This window comes from Pongo pygmaeus, chromosome 3, assembly GCF_028885625.2.
Source record: "Pongo pygmaeus isolate AG05252 chromosome 3, NHGRI_mPonPyg2-v2.0_pri, whole genome shotgun sequence".
NCBI classification, from domain to species: Eukaryota; Metazoa; Chordata; class Mammalia; order Primates; family Hominidae; genus Pongo; species Pongo pygmaeus.
This window is the reverse complement of record NC_072376.2, coordinates 1,900,153-1,916,633: the sequence shown is the minus strand read 5'-3', so window position 1 is coordinate 1,916,633 and position 16,481 is coordinate 1,900,153. Positions and strand designations below refer to the sequence as shown.

At 50.4% G+C, this 16,481-nt stretch overlaps 1 protein-coding gene across 6 annotated transcripts in view; it reads right to left on the bottom strand.

The window, feature by feature from the left end:
• The window catches only part of NSD2 (nuclear receptor binding SET domain protein 2), a 128,769-nt gene that overhangs the window by 100,390 nt on the left and 11,898 nt on the right, over positions 1-16,481 (bottom strand). For 2 of the 6 annotated variants that reach the window (XM_054486551.2, XM_063664410.1), the window contains exon 1: positions 13,180-13,338. The exons of 1 other annotated variant lie outside the window; for it this stretch is intronic. The gene's annotated coding sequence lies outside the window, so the exon portion shown is untranslated. Of the gene's footprint in view, positions 1-760; positions 1,315-13,179; positions 13,345-16,481 lie in introns of those variants that run through there. 3 more of the 6 variants (XM_054486554.2, XM_054486553.2, XM_054486552.2) reach the window with 3 other exon arrangements.

Sequence of the window (16,481 nt, the reverse complement as noted above, 5' to 3'; positions counted from 1 at the left end):
CCCAGCCTAGGCAGTTGAATTTTAAAGACACACTTGCAGATTTCAGAACTCAACTGAAAAGAACCCAATAAACTGTTAACACGATATATAATCCCAATTTGTCTTCTACAAATAAAGCATACAATTTGCAGATAAAGAACAAGGCTGGGTGCGGTGGCTCATGCCTGTAATCCTAGCACTTTGGGAGGCCGAGGCAGGCAGATTGCGAGGTCAGGAGATCGAGACCATCCTGGCCAACATGGCGAAACCCCATCTCTACTAAAAATATAAAAATTAGCTAGGCGTGGTGGCACATGTCTGTAATCCCAGCTACTCGGGAGGCTGAGGCAGGAGAATCGCTTGAACCAGGGAGCTGGAGGTTGCAGTGAGCCAAGACTGGGCCACCGCACTCCAGCCTGGGTGACAAGACGAAACTCCGTCTCAAAAAAAAGAACAAAAGAGGCCTGTGGTGGCTCACACTTGTAATCTCAGTGCTTTGGGAGGCGAAGGTGGGCCAGATCGCTTGAGCTCAGGAGTTCGAGACCAGCCTGGGCAACATGGCAAAATCCCATCTCTACAAGAAATACAAAAATTAGTCAGGCACAGTAGCACTCACCCATAGTCCCAGCTACTTGGGAGGCTGAGGTGGGAAGATGGCTTGAACCCAGGAGGCAGAGGTTGCAGTGAGCCAAGATCATGCCACTGCACTCCAGCCTGGGTGACAGAGCAAGACCTCATCTCCTCCCCAACAAAAAAGGGGAGAAAAATCTAATTTTTATACCTGCAACTTTCTCAGTAGTCTCATTTTGTAAGTTTTCATTGTGGGTAGTGCTGCTTCTGCTGAAATCTCATTTTTCTCTCCCACTTCAGGAAGAATAAGTTGTCTTAAGTTAAACAAGCTTCTCCATGCTCTCGTGACAGTTCCAGCCTCTATCCTAGGCTACTGTGTAGAAAAACATGAACAGAGAACAAGAGGCAGCAACGCAGCTCCTGCATGCAGCTCCATGTGGGCCACACTCGCTCCTCATCGCCATCTAGGCAGCTCGTTCAGCTCACACATGCTAAGCACCCACACGTGCTGCTTCACTCTGGGAACGCAGCCATGGACAAGACACAAGAGCCCTGCTTTCATCGGGCTTCCACTACAGCTGGGAGAGCAGATGGGGACAACAAACAAGGTGGGATCAGGAGAGTGGAGGAGGTACACTTTTTTTTTTTGGAAACAAAGTCTTTCTCTGTCACCCAGGATGGAGTGCAGTGGTGTAATCTTGGCTCACTGCAACCTCCACCTTCTGGTTCAAGTGATTCTCCTGCCTCAGCCTCCTGAGTAGCTGGGGTTACAGGTGTGCACCACCACGCCCAGCTATTTTTTGTATTTTTAGTAGAGACAGGGTTTCGCCATGTTGGCCAGGCTGGTCTTGAACTCCTGGCCTCAAGTGATCTGCTTGCCTCAGCCTCCCAAAGTGCTGGGATTACAGGCCTGAGCCACTGCACCCAGCCCTGCAGAGGGGGTACACTTTTAAATGGGGGGAGGGGTATCAAGGTGGGGTTCATTGAGAAACTGTTACTTGAGCTAAGGAAGTCCACAAATTTTTATTTCTTAATGGGCTTTCTCTTGTTTCCGAACCTGAAATGGAAGGAAATGTAAATGCATACAGAAAGAATGCTATCTGGACAGTAAATGGCACCTCTATCCATCTGGTTCTGTCAGACAAAAACTTAGGGCTATCAATGGCACCAGAACTTCCCCCTCATCTCTCCTTATCCCAAACATCACAACTTATCAATTTTACTCCAGAAGCCTTCCTAGCTAGGCCTGTCCACTTTTCTCCACACCCACAATCCCAACAATGGCCAACCACCAAGCTCTTTCACCAAGACTGACGCCAACAGCCTCCTGACTTATCAGTCAGGAAATTCAGACAGTAGCTCTCAACTCAAGGGCATCAGAATCACATGAAGGACACATTAGAACACAGATTGTTGGGCCCCACTCCAAAGTTTATGATGCAGTAGGTCTGAGACATGAAAATGTGCATTTCTAACTAGCATCCAGGCCACTGAAGCTGCCAGTCTGGGGACCAGACTTTGAGAACCACTGGAGACTAGGCTATGGTACAGTAACAAGCCCAAAACTGTTTGTTACTTGGCTCAACCCAGTTTTTTTTGTTTTGGTTTTTTTTTTTTTTTTGAGACAGAGTCTTGCTCTGTCGCCCAAGCTGGAGTGCAGTGGTGCGATCTCGGCTCACTGCAAGCTCCACCTCCCAGGTTCACACCATTCTCCTGCCTCAGCCTCCCAAGTAGCTGGGACTACAGGCACCCGCCACCATGCCCGGATAATTTTTGTGCGTTTTTAGTAGAGACGGTGTTTCACCGTGTTAGCCAGGATGGTCTCGATCTTCTGACCTCGTGTCCACCCGCCTCGGCCTCCCAAAGTGCTGGGATTACAGGCGTGAGCCACTGCGCCCAGCCCAAAGTTTTCTTTCTTGCCCATAGTACATATCCGTTTGTTTCCACAGTCAGAAACAAGAGAAAGGGAACATGATAAAGCACGTGTCTCAGCGCTTCCACTCATAAGTCATGTGTCACTTTCCAATGGCCACAGCAAATCACAGGCCACACCACATTTCAAGGAGACAGGGCTGTCCAATCCAATCAGGGACCCATAGCAGGGACAAAGGAAAGGTTTTCACCTGAACAGAGTGACCACAGATTGGGCTTCTGTACACACTCTTCCCGAACCCCAGCACCAACTCAAATCTACAGAGCAATCTGAGGAATCCTCTTTCCAAAGCAAATAGCTTCATGTCACACCATCACCCTTAAAACCTCACATTGCTCTTAACAGGACCTAAAAGAACTTCCCCGACACCCTCTGCTCCAGCCACACCAGCTTCTTCCTGCTCTATCACAGAAGCTCTGCACAGGCTCTTCCCTCCATCTGATACTCACCCCCACCCTCATGGAGCCAACACCCAACTCCCCGTTCTGCTCTCTGCTCCCTGCTCTAGTGTCTATCACATCAGGAAGTCTTTCCCAAAGCCTTGTCAGGTATAACCTCCCTACTAGATGCACCTAATCTCCTTCATGACTTGCTTTGTGTGATGAGAAATTCTAAACACATATAAATGTGGAGAGAATAGTCAGAACCAGGGCTCAGAGGGGTGGCTCACACTTGTAATCCCAGAACTTTGGGAGGTGCAGGCAGAAGGACTGCTTGAGTCGAGGAATTCAAGACCAGCCTGGGCAACTTGGCAAAACCCTGTCTCTATTTAAAAACAAAAACAGGCCGGGCGCGGTGGCTCACGCCTGTAATCCCAGCACTTTGGGAGGCCGAAGCAGGCGGATCATGAGGTCAGGAGATCGAGACCATCCTGGCTAACATGGTGAAACCCCGTCTCTACTAAAAATACAAAAAAATTAACCGGGCGTGGCAGCGTGCGCCTGTAGTCCCAGCTGCTGGGGAGGCTGAGGCAGGAGAATGGCGTGAACCCGAGAGGCGCAGGTTGCAGTGAACCGAGATCGCGCCACTGCACTCCAGCCTGTGTGATGGAGAGCAAGACTCCGTCTCAAAAAACAAAAACAAAACACATAAAAAATTAGCCAGGTGTAGTGGCACACGCCTGTGTCCCAGCTACACAGGAGGCTGAGGTGGGAGGACCATTTGAGTCCAGGAGGGACCCTATCTCAAAAAAAAGTTAGAACCCATGTGCCCATACCACTCTCAACCTAGACCGGCCCTGAAGTCCTGATGTAACCACAAATAACCTACTCCCTCTCCCATAGGATCATGACACAAATCCTAGATGATGTACCATTTCATCAGTAAATGTCTGTATGCACCTCTAAAAGGGAGGAATTACTTTAAACATAACAAACCCACTATCACAGCTAAAAATAAAAATAATTCCTCAATAATAAATATAATCAGTGCTCCAAATTCTAATTGTCTCAAATATCATAAATGATATTCAGCTGTTTCTCTAACAAACTGATCTGACACAAACACAGATAAGCCCTACAATAACAATTAGTCCATGTTCCTCCAGTCTCTTGTCATCAGACCCCTTCATTTTTCCCTGTTGATGAGTATGGCTTACTGGTCTTATAGTTTCCCACATTCTCAGTGTTGCCAATGACAATTCTGTAGTATTTCTCTCGCCCCTGTATTTCCTGTAGATTGGTTGTTAAACATAGGAGCTTGACTGGACTCAGGTTTGTTTGTTTTTTTTTTTTTTGGCAGGAGTATTTCACAGGTTTTTCAAAGATATGACCTTTGCTCACTGTCCCTCCCCATTTCATCCCGTTACAGGCCTATAAAACCCATGGGAACAAGGATATAGGTCTTGGCTCATCATTGGCACACAACTGATACTCAATGAATGAAGAAATATCAGGCAGAAGTACACTGCCATACTGATTGGCAGAAATACAATGGCTCAGTCTTCCATCCACATATAGACAGCTGTATGTTAAAGTTTTCCAAGAGGCAAAACAAGTAAGTTCCCAGGGTACAGAATCAGAGGTCAGGCCCTGCAGGAGTTCTAACTTCATCACATACAGCCTTGTGACTTTGGATCAGTTACTTGACATCTTTGGGATTCAATTTCCTGCTGTGAGGATTCAATGAGAAGAAGATGCTTTGCTGCTCAAAGATTCATGTAGCAAGGCTCTACAAAGATTACACCAACTCTGAATTTTGGAGGGGAAAGAACACAGAAGCCTCCTATTTCTAACACATATTTTAACCAAAAATCTAGAAATTCACATTTTTATGAAATAAAAATCATTAGGAAAACAGAATAATACCCAAAAACTATCTCTATTTGTTAACTAAGTGCTTTCCACATTTAGGCACTGAAGACATATCAAAGGGCCCTCACCTTGAAAAATCCACAACCTGGAGAAGAGAATGGGGCAAGAACCTGTGCAACATGCTAACTGTCATAAGAGGGCCCAGTACTCACGAAGGCATGACAAACCTGTGAGACGACACACACACATACACACACACACACACACACACATAGCAAGTGCCATGGGCCCAGGGTCTGCAACACCTGGTTCTGGTAGAAATAGGGAAAGGCTTCACAGAGATGAGGGGTGAGCCATAAAACCACCACAGCAACACAAAATTAGGCAACTCAGGAAGAAGCAACAGCACATGCAAAGATCCATGGGACAGGGCACGGCTCATCACAAGAGCTACAGGCAGCATGATGAGATCTCACAGCAACCACAAAGGACTGGCCAGCAAAGACGCTAGAAAGACAGGCAGGATCACTGGCCAGAGTCACAGAGGAAAGAAAAAATACACATTTTTTTAAAAATGTGTTGTAGGCCAGGCGCAGTGGCTCAAGCCTGTAATCCTAGCATTTTGGGAGGCTGAGGCGGACGGATCACGAGGTCAGGAGATCGAGACCATCCTGGCTAACACAGTGAAACCCCGTCTCTACTAAAAATACAAAAAAATTAGCCAGGCGTGGCGGCGGGCGCCTGTAGTCCCAGCTACTTGGGAGGCTGAGGCAGGAGAATGGTGTGAACCCGGAAGGCGGAGCTTGCAGTGAACTGAGATCACTCCACTGCACTCCAGCCTGGGCGACAGAGCGAGACTGCGTCTCAAAAAAATAAAAATAAAATAAAATAAAATAATAAAAAGAAGTGTTGTATATATTTATATATATACACATAGATACATAAAGGAAAGACAGGCAGGAACCACATGACATGCTCAAGATCTAGGGCTTTCTCTTCTAAGCAAACAGTGAAGCTCCAGGGACACATTTTTAGGCAGGTAGGTGAGATCAGAGCTTCCTTCTGGAAGGAAATAAGGTAGGTCAGAAGCAAGGCCCACTTTCCCTTCCCCTGGTTCACAGAGAGGTAACAGTGGTACCAGCAGCTACCCAATCTTTCCTTCTGTAAGGATTGGACCAAGGCCCCTCTCCTGCACCACTCTCACGCTAAGGCCCAGCCCCGGCAATGCTGCCTCTGCTCATTCTCTCCCACCTGTCCACACTTTCCCAGCCTCGCCTGCTGTGCATTGGTTAAGTCACGGTTCTCCAGCCCTGCTAATGATGCATAAGGCTCTTCTGTGACCTCTGCCACCAGCCCATGGCCCTCCACCTTTCCAACTCCATATCAAGGTAAAATGCTCACACCACTCCCCTTCATTCACACCATTTCTGGGACATATTATGCCCCCTAAGGCATACAAAGTACTGAGGGCTGTGTATGTATTCAAATAGTCACTGAATGCCTGACAGTCACTCAGGTACCATTCCAGGTGCTGAGGACATGACAGCAAGCCAAGCAAAAGGAGAAAAGTCCCTGCCTTCACAGATGACCCAATGCAGCCAGGAATTCACATGGAATGTTGGAGGTATGTGCTATGGAGAAAATCTAAGGCAGATGGGGAGTGCCAGATAGCAACAGAGTAATTAAAAATTTTTTTTTGGCCAGGCATCGTGGCTCACACCTGTAATCCGAACACTTTGGGAGGCCAAGGCAGGCAGATCACTTGAGGTCAGGAGTTCGAGACCAGCCTGGCCAACATGGCCTAGTCTCTACTAAAAATACATATATATACACACACATACACACACACACACACACACACACATATATATATATATTAGCCAGGCATGGTGGCACACACCTGTAATCCCAGCTACTTGGGAGGCTGAGGCAGGAGAATCGCTTGAACCCAGGAAGCAGAGGTTGTGGTGAGCCTAGATTGTGCCACTGCACTCCAGCCTGGGTGACAGAGTTAAGACTCCGTCTCAGAAGTGTGTGTGTATATATATAATAATTTTTTTAAATTTTATTTTCCTTTTGGGACAGAGTCTTACTGTCACCCAGTCTGGAATGCAGTGGCATAATCGTGGTTCCCTGCAACCTCAAACTCCTGTAGAGTGATCCTCTCGTCTTGGCTTCATAAAGCACCAGGATCACAGATAAACTGTAATAGTACCTGGTCACAACAGAGTACTTTAAATCAGTGGTCAGAGAAGGTGCCTGAGAGGGAGAAGCACAAGCAAAGACCTGAAGGAGAGTGAGGGGTAAGCCACACAGATACCTGGGGACAGCATTCCAGATCAAAGGAGGAGCAAGGGCACTAGTCGGAGGCAGCAGAGCTGCAGGGCTTCAGAGCAGGCAAGAAGCCCGTGCGGCTGAAACAGAATGAGAATGGGAGTGGGTGATGATGGAAAAAACAAGGGCCTCCCAAAACAGGCAGGAGTCAGGCACAGCATTCAGTGTGGGGCCCAAGCTGAGACTGGCAGAGGGAAGGAAGAGGGAAAGCATGCCTATCCCCCACACACATGGGGTAAGGGGGCACATGGGCAGAAGAAAGGAACAAAAATTGAACACACAAAGGCCCAGAGGAAAAACATGGCAGAAAGAGATGAGCTGAATAACTGAGATGAGGGCAAAACAAGTAGTGCAGTGAGAGTCAGAAAGCCAGTGAGAGACTGGTCTTGAATCCCAATGGGCAGTGAGAGTCACCCCCTGGAAAGACTGGGGACACACAGGACATCTGTATTTTAGAAAGACAAGGCAGTGTGTAGAGAACTACCTGAAGACAGTAAAACTGGAGTCGGAAAAATGCTTTCTGATCATTAGCCTCCCTAATATAGCAGCAAAAAATACATGAAAACCATCGAAATGTAAGAACATTGCTAACATGAACAGATCCTCTAAAAGCATACCAAATTTTTTTTTTTTTTTTTCCCTTGAGACAGAGTCTCGTCCTGTCGCCCAGGCTGGAGTGCAGTAGCATAATCTTGGCTCATTTCAACCTCTGCCTCCCAGGCTCAGGCAAGTCTCCTGCCTCAGCCTCCTGAGTAGCTGGGATTATAGGCACCCACCACCACGCCCAGCTAATTTTTTGTAGTTTTAGTAGAGACGGGGGTTTCACCACATTTCCCAGGCTGGTCTCGAACTCCTGACCTCAGGTGATCTGCCTGCCTTGGCCTCCCAAAGCACTGGGATTACAGGCGTGAGCCACCGCACCAGCCAATGGCATAACAAATTTAATTTACATCATCAACTCTCTCAGCGCCAACTCAGTCAACTTAAAAATTGAGGTTCCAATTCCTTCCAGGAAAAAAAAGCATTTTTTCTACACACCCACTAGAGTAGTCTCACTACTGGGGTTTTGTGTTTAGGTTTGTTTTTTGAGAGAGGGTTGTGCTATCTCCCAGGCTGGAGTGTGGTGGTATGATCACAGCTCACTGCAGCCTCAAAGTCCTGGACTCAGGTGACCTCCCACTTCAGCCTCCCAAGTATCTGGGACTATACGCACACACCACCATGCCCAGCTAAGTTTTTAAAATTTTTGTAGAGATGGGGTCTCCCTATGTTGCCCAAGCTGGTGTCAAACTCGTAGTCTCAAGCAATCCTCCCACCTCAGCCTCCCGAAGTGCTGCAATTACAGGCATGAGCCACTGTGCCTATCCACTACTGGAGTTTTTGAGCTGAGGCCATCACTCAGCTAACCAACACTGCAATTTCTATCCTTGTGTATTTTGTTGAAACCACTAAGTATTACAGAAAGTAAGATGCTTTGAAAACTCATCTGGGGCCAGGTGGTTTTAAGAAAGCAGATGCTAAAACAAAACTAATTTGAAATCTGTCTTGATTTTTTTTTTTTTTTTTTTGAGACGGGGGTCTCACTCTGTCGCCCAGGCTGGAGTGCAGCGGCGCAATCTCAGCTCACTGCAAGCTCTGCCTCCCAGGTTCACGCCATTCTCCTGCCTCAGCCTCCCGAGTAGCTGGAACTATAGGCACCGCAACCATGCCCAGCTAATTTTTTATATTTTTAGTAGAGACAGGGTTTCACCATGTTAGCCAGGATGGTCTCAATCTCCTGACCTCGTGATCCACCCGCCTCAGCCTCCCAAAGTGCTGGGATTACAAGCTTGAGCCACCGCGCCCAGCCAAAATCTGTCTTGAACTTTTTTTTTTTTGAGACAGAGTCTCACTCTCTCCCAGGCTGGAGTGCAGTGGCGCAATCTTGGCTCACTGCAAGCTCCGCCTCCCGGGTTAACGCCATTCTCCTGCCTCAGCCTCCCGAGTAGCTGGGACTACAGGCGTCCACCACCACACCCGGCTAAATTTCTGTATTTTTTTTTTTTTTTTTTAGTACAAACAGGGTTTCATCATGTTAGCCAGGATGGTCTTGATCTCCTGACCTCATGATCCACCCACTTCAGCCTCCCAAAGTGCTGGGATTACAGGCGTGAGCCACTGCACCCGGCCAATCTGTCTTGATTTTTTAACTAGCAAACCAAATGTAATCAAATCAATCAATTCTTTCAAAAGCTATACTGCAGGCCAGGCACGAGGCCGAAGTGGGAGGATCACCTGAGCCCAGGAGTTCATGACCAGCCTGGGCAACATGGTGAAACCCCGTCTCTACAAAACACACAAAAATTAGCCAGGCATGGTGGCACATGCCTGTTGTCCCAGCTACTCAGGAGGCTGAGGTAGGAGGATCGATTGAGCCCAGGTGGTCAAGGCTGCAATGAGCCATGATCATATGACTCCACTCTAACCTGGGTAACACAGCAAAATACTGTCCCAAAAAAACAAAAAAGTAAAAAGCTATACTGCAACTTGGCCAGGCACAGTGGTTCACACTTGTAATCCCAGCACTTTGGGAGGCCAAGGCAGGAGGATCACTTGAGGCCAGGAGTTACAGAGATCAGCCCAAACATGGCAAGACTGACTCCATAAAAAATTTTAAAATTAGCCAAGCATGGTGGCATCTGCCTGTAGTCCTAACTACTTAAGAGAACGAGCTGGGAGGAGAGCTTGAGCCCAGGAGTGCCAGGTTACAGTGAGCTATGATTGCACCACTGCACTCCACACCAGGTAACAGGTGAGACCCTATCTCAAAAGAAAAGAGCAATATTGCAACCAACAGACAAATATAAAATTCTACAGTCCCTGGGTAACCAACATAAGTCTTTTTCTCCCCCCAAGTACTCGCTGTAAATAACCATTCATTAAAAAGGAATTAGCAAATCATACAGTTTATAAATACAAACCTAATCCTCTAAAGCACCCGTGTCATCTCTTCTTTCGTATTGTGTACTTTATATTTTTTATCTTGACCAAGGATAGAGAAATGGACGAGGCAGATTTCTTGCTCCATCTTGGTGGTAGTACACATCTGTTCTACTACTTGTACTTACATACTTGCAATGTTTCAGAGTGACCTTAGCCAAGCCATTTCCTTTCTAGACTCAGCTTCTTCTCCCAGATGCTTTACCCTAAGCCATATACCCATTTATTCAGCACTTACTGAGTGTATGCCATGAGAAGGCACCAGCAGAGGCAATGCTGCCCAAGGCAATGACAGAGTCCTACCTCTAAGAGTTAACCCAACAGGGGAAAAAGGTCACAAGTGGCCATTAAAAAGCCATGAATTATGCTCAAAGAGGAAGGACAGGTGGCAGGCAGTCCACACCCAAGAACAGCCCACACAAAGGCCTGGAGTCAGGACATGGTACCACGTATTTGGAGAACAAGGTCACATTTACTACAATCAAGCAACACAAGAGACTGAGGCTCAGAAGACTAAAATGCTTATCCAAAGTTGTATGCATTCTATGGCCATGAGCAGCCCACCAAAAAAAAAAAAAAAAAGGCAAAACCAAACACCTGGATCAGAATATATGAGTAAAAAGCCTTATGGCTTCTGTTGCCGCTGATTAATTATTTACTTAGAAAGGTTATTTGCCCACTTGCCCTGCTAAAAAGGACAGGGCAGAGCCAGGAAGGCTGAGTGTGCCTGTAGTCCCCACTACTCAGGAGGCTGAGGCGGGAGAATCACTTGAGCCCAAGAGTTTCGGACTGAAGTGCACCATGATTGCTCTCCTCTGAAATAGCCACTGCACTCAAGCCTGGGCCACATAGAGAGACCCTGTCTCTAAAAATAAATAAATAGCACAGGACAAAATACATTTGGATTATGAACGTCAGCACCATCTTAGCACTTCTTTTCATGTAAGTTCTTACTTGGTAAAGAGAATCCTGTAGCTTAGTAAGACTAATTCCAGCTACTTTTGCATGTTTTACACTGAATCTTCAAACTGTAAGAAAAAGTTCACATTCTGCCATGTGAGTAAACTTTGTAAGATTTGATTACTTTTAGAAGGAGAAGATAATCTGAATAGGCAGAAGGCTGTACCCATGTAACCCCCACAGGATTAGGAGGAGTGGGTAGTCTTCTACCTATTCAGATTATCTTCCTGACTCATTCTAGGATTCTGATTAATGCTTCATTTGGGTCCCCACATTTCAGCAAGTACTGGTTTAAAAGCCCTGGATAAGTTGATTGCATAAAAACAAACCAAGTCACACCTACAGCCTGCTGACCTTATAATTTGGTTGTGTATGTCTCCAAAAATTATATTAGTTTATAAGTTACATATGAATATATACGATAAATTGTCCATCATTCTTTGAAATTCAGTTAATTACCTCATACTCTTAAAAAAATGTTTACTGTTAGAATCAGAGGCCAGACTCTGGTATTAATGCAGTCAGGAGAGGACAATTTTTGTACTGAGATCAGAGCTCTTCACAAAAGCTTACACAAACTCAAAATTGTGCAGTAAGTCCTCACTCTACCAACCATCAGCCCAAAACTGAAGGTTGCTGGGTATGGGTGGCTGAGAACATGGAAGGAAAGAAAAGGAAATGACTCAAAGTAATCGTGCTTAAAGTATGAGTCCTCTTCATCTCCATTTGGCAGTTTAGATTTCAACCACCATCAGTTGTGGGGAATGAGAGCACACATCAAGTACACAAGGAAAGGTTGTGCTCACAGAACTTGTTTGCTTTATGTTGTTGGCGTTCTGCTTTTTAAAATATTGTTGTTCTCATCACATTTAAATATGTAACTAGGGCACTTAGAACATTTTGGGAAAATCAAAAAGTTTAAGTCCCAAGTTCATAAATGGGATGGCTCCTGTTATTTTCCACGTTGATATTTAAAATACCCAAAATAGAGTCAATATAATCAATGCGTGATGTTGGCGTTTAACTCATTTAAAAATCAAGGCTTGAAAGTCTGTGAAGTAGGTGGGTAGTACTGAAGAGCTCCTCCTAAGCCAGGTCTGAACTTTATCAAATTAGCCTTGTCTTCACAGAGTCTATTCACACACACACAATACACGTTATCTACCTAAAAATGATTAACGTCACCTCATCAGTTTTGATACTATGTTTCCACTTGAATATGTCAAAGCCAATCGTGGGCACAGAAAGATTCGTGCTGCAATGGGTCCTATACAATACCCTCATCCATTTTATTTCTACCGAAACTCAAGACCAGCATTTTTTAAACGCCGAGATTTTAAACCGCGGTTCCTGTGAATGGAGCAAAACCATCCATTAAGTCGCCAGGTCCCATCTCATGCACTGAGGCTTCAAGGACTATCAATCTGCATCCTGGGGCGAGGGGAACATCCCAGGCGGAGGCCCGGAGGCTGAGGGCGCGCAGCCCCCCAGCAGGGTACCCACACCCGGCTCACCCCCGCCTCCACCTGCCAAGGGCCGGACCGCGGCCCGGCTTCCCGGGGGAGCGTCCGCGCTGACCAACGCCCGGGCGCCGCGAGTGTCAACGCCGGACACCGCCTGCAAACAAAAAGCGACCCTCGGCCCGACCCCTGGCCCCGGCGCCGGCCCCGGGACCCCAACCTGCCCCTCCCACCGCGGCCGCCCCGGACCGGGGGCGCCGCACAAAGGCCGGCCCGACCCGCTCGGCGCCGCGGGAACAAAGGCGGCCGCCTCGGCCGGGCCGGGCACAGGTGCAGCCGCAGGGCCCGGCCGGGCCCAACATGGCCGCGCCCGCCCGCCCGGCCCCGTTAGCCGCCGCCGCCCGCAGGCCGCCGCCCCTCCCCTGCCCGGACGCGTCCCGGCCTCCGCGGTCCGCCCGGTCCTCCCGCCGGCCCTCAGGCCTCCGCGGTCCTCGCGGTCCCCACGACCCTCTCAGGCCGCCCGGCCTCCCGGTCCCCCAGCCCCTGAGCCGGCCCCTCAGGCCTCCTCAGTGCCTCCACTCCTCCCGGCGCTCCCGCCCCCTCAGGCCTCCGCGGTCCTCCCCGCCGCCCCTCAGGCCTCCCACAGCCCGGCCTCCCGGCCCCAGCCCCGGCAGTTGGCCGCCCGCGACGGTTGGGCGGGCGCCCCAGTGACCTGCGGTGCGTCGCATCCTCGGCGGGCGGCTCTCCGGAGCGGCAGGCTGGGAGGGGGCCGGGGCCGTGCGGCGGTAGGGCCCAGGCGGGGAGGGGGCGGCGGCGGCGGCGGGCGCAGCGCGGCCAGGCTGAGGCTCTCGCGCGCGGCGCCGACCCCGCCCCCGCGCCTCCCGCCCGCCGCCGCCGCCGCCGCCGGGGCCGCCGCCGCCTCGCAGAAGCCGCGGGAAAAGTGCGCGCCGCTGATTGGCTGCCGCGCTCGCGGGGCCCGCGGACCGGGCTTTTCAAATCCGCGCCGGGGCCGCGCACGGGCGGGGCGGGCAGGCACGCGGCGGGTGGGGGCCGCGCGGGCGGGCGGGGCTGGCAACGCCGGGAGGGCCGGGCCGCGGGCCCCGCGAGCCGCCTCAGAGGAGCGCCGGGCGCGCGCTCTGCTCCCGCTACTCGGCGGCGCGCACCCGGCCCAGACCCGGCGGCTGCGGGCGCCGCGCTCAGTGACGTCACGGTCCGCGCCCAATCACCGTCCGGAGCCGGCGCCCCAGAGCCGTGGGCGCGCGGCCGCCCAGGCTAGCGTTGGGCGCGCGGCCCTCCCGCGCGGGTACCCAGGTTCCTGTCCCGTGAGAGGGGCGCGGGGCCTGGGGCCCGCGGGAGACTGCTAGCGGCGTGCGCCTCGCGGAGCGGCAGTGCGGGAACGGGTGGGGAAACCGCCGCAGAGGCCCCGCTGTGGCGGGCCCGGGGCCTCAGAACAGACGTGGCGGTGAGGGTCAGACGCCACGACGGGGCAGGGCAGGGCGTCGTGCTCTTCCCGCCTAACGGCCGCAGGGCGTGAACGAGTCCCCCGGGCGAGGGTCCGGCCCGGAGCAGGGCGCGGCTGTGGGAGGACCGCTCGCGAGGGGAGGACGCCTGGTCCAGGGGCACTGCCCCAAGCGCCGCTGCGGTAGAGCCGGGCTTCACGGGGTGGCGCGAGCGACTGCGTGCGGCACAGGGAGGAGGAGGAAGCGGCACGGGCGAGCGGGGAAGTCAGACGCTGCAAAAAGCGGGCGGGCCGGGCGGTTAAAGCCGGTGTGATTTGCTGCCCGCCGCCCATGGAAGTTCGACTCCTGCCTCCAGGTGCTGCCGGAGCCGGCGGCCTTGGGTTTTCTGTCAGGCAGGTTCAGGAAACCGGGGACACCTTCGGCCTTGAGCCTTAGTGTCTGCTCGAGCTTTACAGGCCCAGCTTGAGCCCTCGCTGAGAAGAGGGCCCAGGGGAGCCTGGCGAGAGTTTGGTCAAGGAGAGCTTTGTTAAAGTGCGCCACCCGGGTTCCCCTCAAGAGTCTTGCTACCTGGGCTATAGAACGACACCTCAGCCCAGGTCCTGCCTCCCCGGACCCACCTCCAGCCACCAAGGAGTGGCCCCAGTTCACCTCCTCTTCCTCTCCCGCGCCGCCTCCGCTGCTGTCCCTTCACAGGTGCTGGGCCCTGTATGGGTTGAGTTGTGCCCCCCCCCCCCAAAAAAAGCAAGTGTTGCTGCAAGACTTACTATAAGGCTACAGTAATTGAGACATTGTGGTACTGGTGGAAAAATACACAAATAGATCCATGAACAGAATAGAGAACCCGGATAGAGACCACATAATGGAGTCAACTGAGCTTGACTCTAGGAAATGGAATGGAGAAAAGACAGTCTTTTCAACAAATGGTGCTGGAACAACTGGATGTCCACATGCAAAAAAAATCAGGCTAGACACAGACTTTACACCCTTAACAAAAATTAATTCAAAATGGAGCCAAGGCCAGTGGCTCACACCTGTGAGAAGTGTGAGCCAGCACTGTGGGAGGCCAAAGTGGAAGGATCGCTTGAGCCCAGGAGTTGGAGACCAGACTGGGCAACATAGCAAGACCTTGTCTCTATCACCAAACAAATAAATGAATTTTTAAAATTACGGCCAGGGCCAGGCACGGTGGCTCACACCTTTAATACAAGCACTTTGGGAGGCCGAGACAGGTGGATCGCCTGAGGTCAGGAGTTCGAGACCAGCCTGGCCAACATGGTGAAACCCCGTCTCTACTAAAAAAAAATACAAAAAGCCAGTCATATTGATGGGCACCTGTAATCCCAACTATTCAAGAGGCTGAGGCAGGAGAATCACTTGAACCCGGGAAGTGGAGGTTGCAGTGAGCCGAGATCATGCCACTGCACTCTAGTCTGGGTGACAGAGCAAGACTGTCTCAAAAATAAAAAATAACAAAAAGTGAACAAGCCAGGCACAGTGGCTCACACCTGTAGTTCTAGTTATTTGGAAATCCGAGGCAGGTGGATCATTTGAATCCAGGAGTTCTGGGTTATGCCAATCAGGTGTCTGCACTAAGTTTGCCATCAGTATGGTGACTTCCCAGGAGCTGGGAACCACCAGGTTGCCTAAGGAGGGGGGAGCCAGCTCAGGTCGGAAACAGAGCAGGTCAAAACTCCCATGCTGATCAGTAGTGGGATTGCACCTGTGAATAGCCACTGCACTCCAGCCAGGACAACATAGCAAGACGTCTTAAAAAGTGGACAAAAACGCAGTGGCTCACACTTGTAATCCCAGCATTTTGGGAGGCCAAGGCAGGAGGATCCCTTAAGGCTAGGAGTTTGAAACCAGCCTGATCAACATTGAAATCCTGTCTCTACAAAAAAATAAAAAAACAGCCGGGCATGGTGGTGCATGCCTGTAGTCTCAGCTACTCAGGAGGCTGAGACAGAAGGATCTCTTGAGCCCAAGTTACATGAGGCTACAGCAAGCTGTGATTGCACCACTGCATTCCAATCTGGGCAACAGAATGTGACCCTGTCTATAGTAAAGTGGACAAAAGACCTCCACAGACGCCTCCCCAAAGTAGATATCCAGATGGCAAGAATGCACGTGAAAAGAAGATCCTCATTGTCAGGGCGTAATCTCAACTACTCAGCAGGCTGAGGTGGGACGACTGCTTGAGCCCAGGAGTTTGAATACAGCAAGACCCCATCTCTCAAAATAAAAATACAAGAGGAAGAGAGACCTGGGCTAGCAGTTACTATGCTCAGCCCCCTTGTCATGGGACACCGGGGAAGCTTCAGAGTCCACACCAGCAAGAAGGCTCTCATCAGACACACCCCTTGGACCTTGAACTTCCCAACCTCCATAACTGTAAGAAATAAATTCTGGCCAGGCGCAGTGACTCATGCCTGTAATCCCAGCACTTTGGGAAGCTGAGATGGGGGATCCCTTGAGCTCAGGAGTTGGAGACCATCCTGAGCAACATGACAAAACTCCATCTCTATAAAAAAAAAAAAACTACAAAATCAACTGG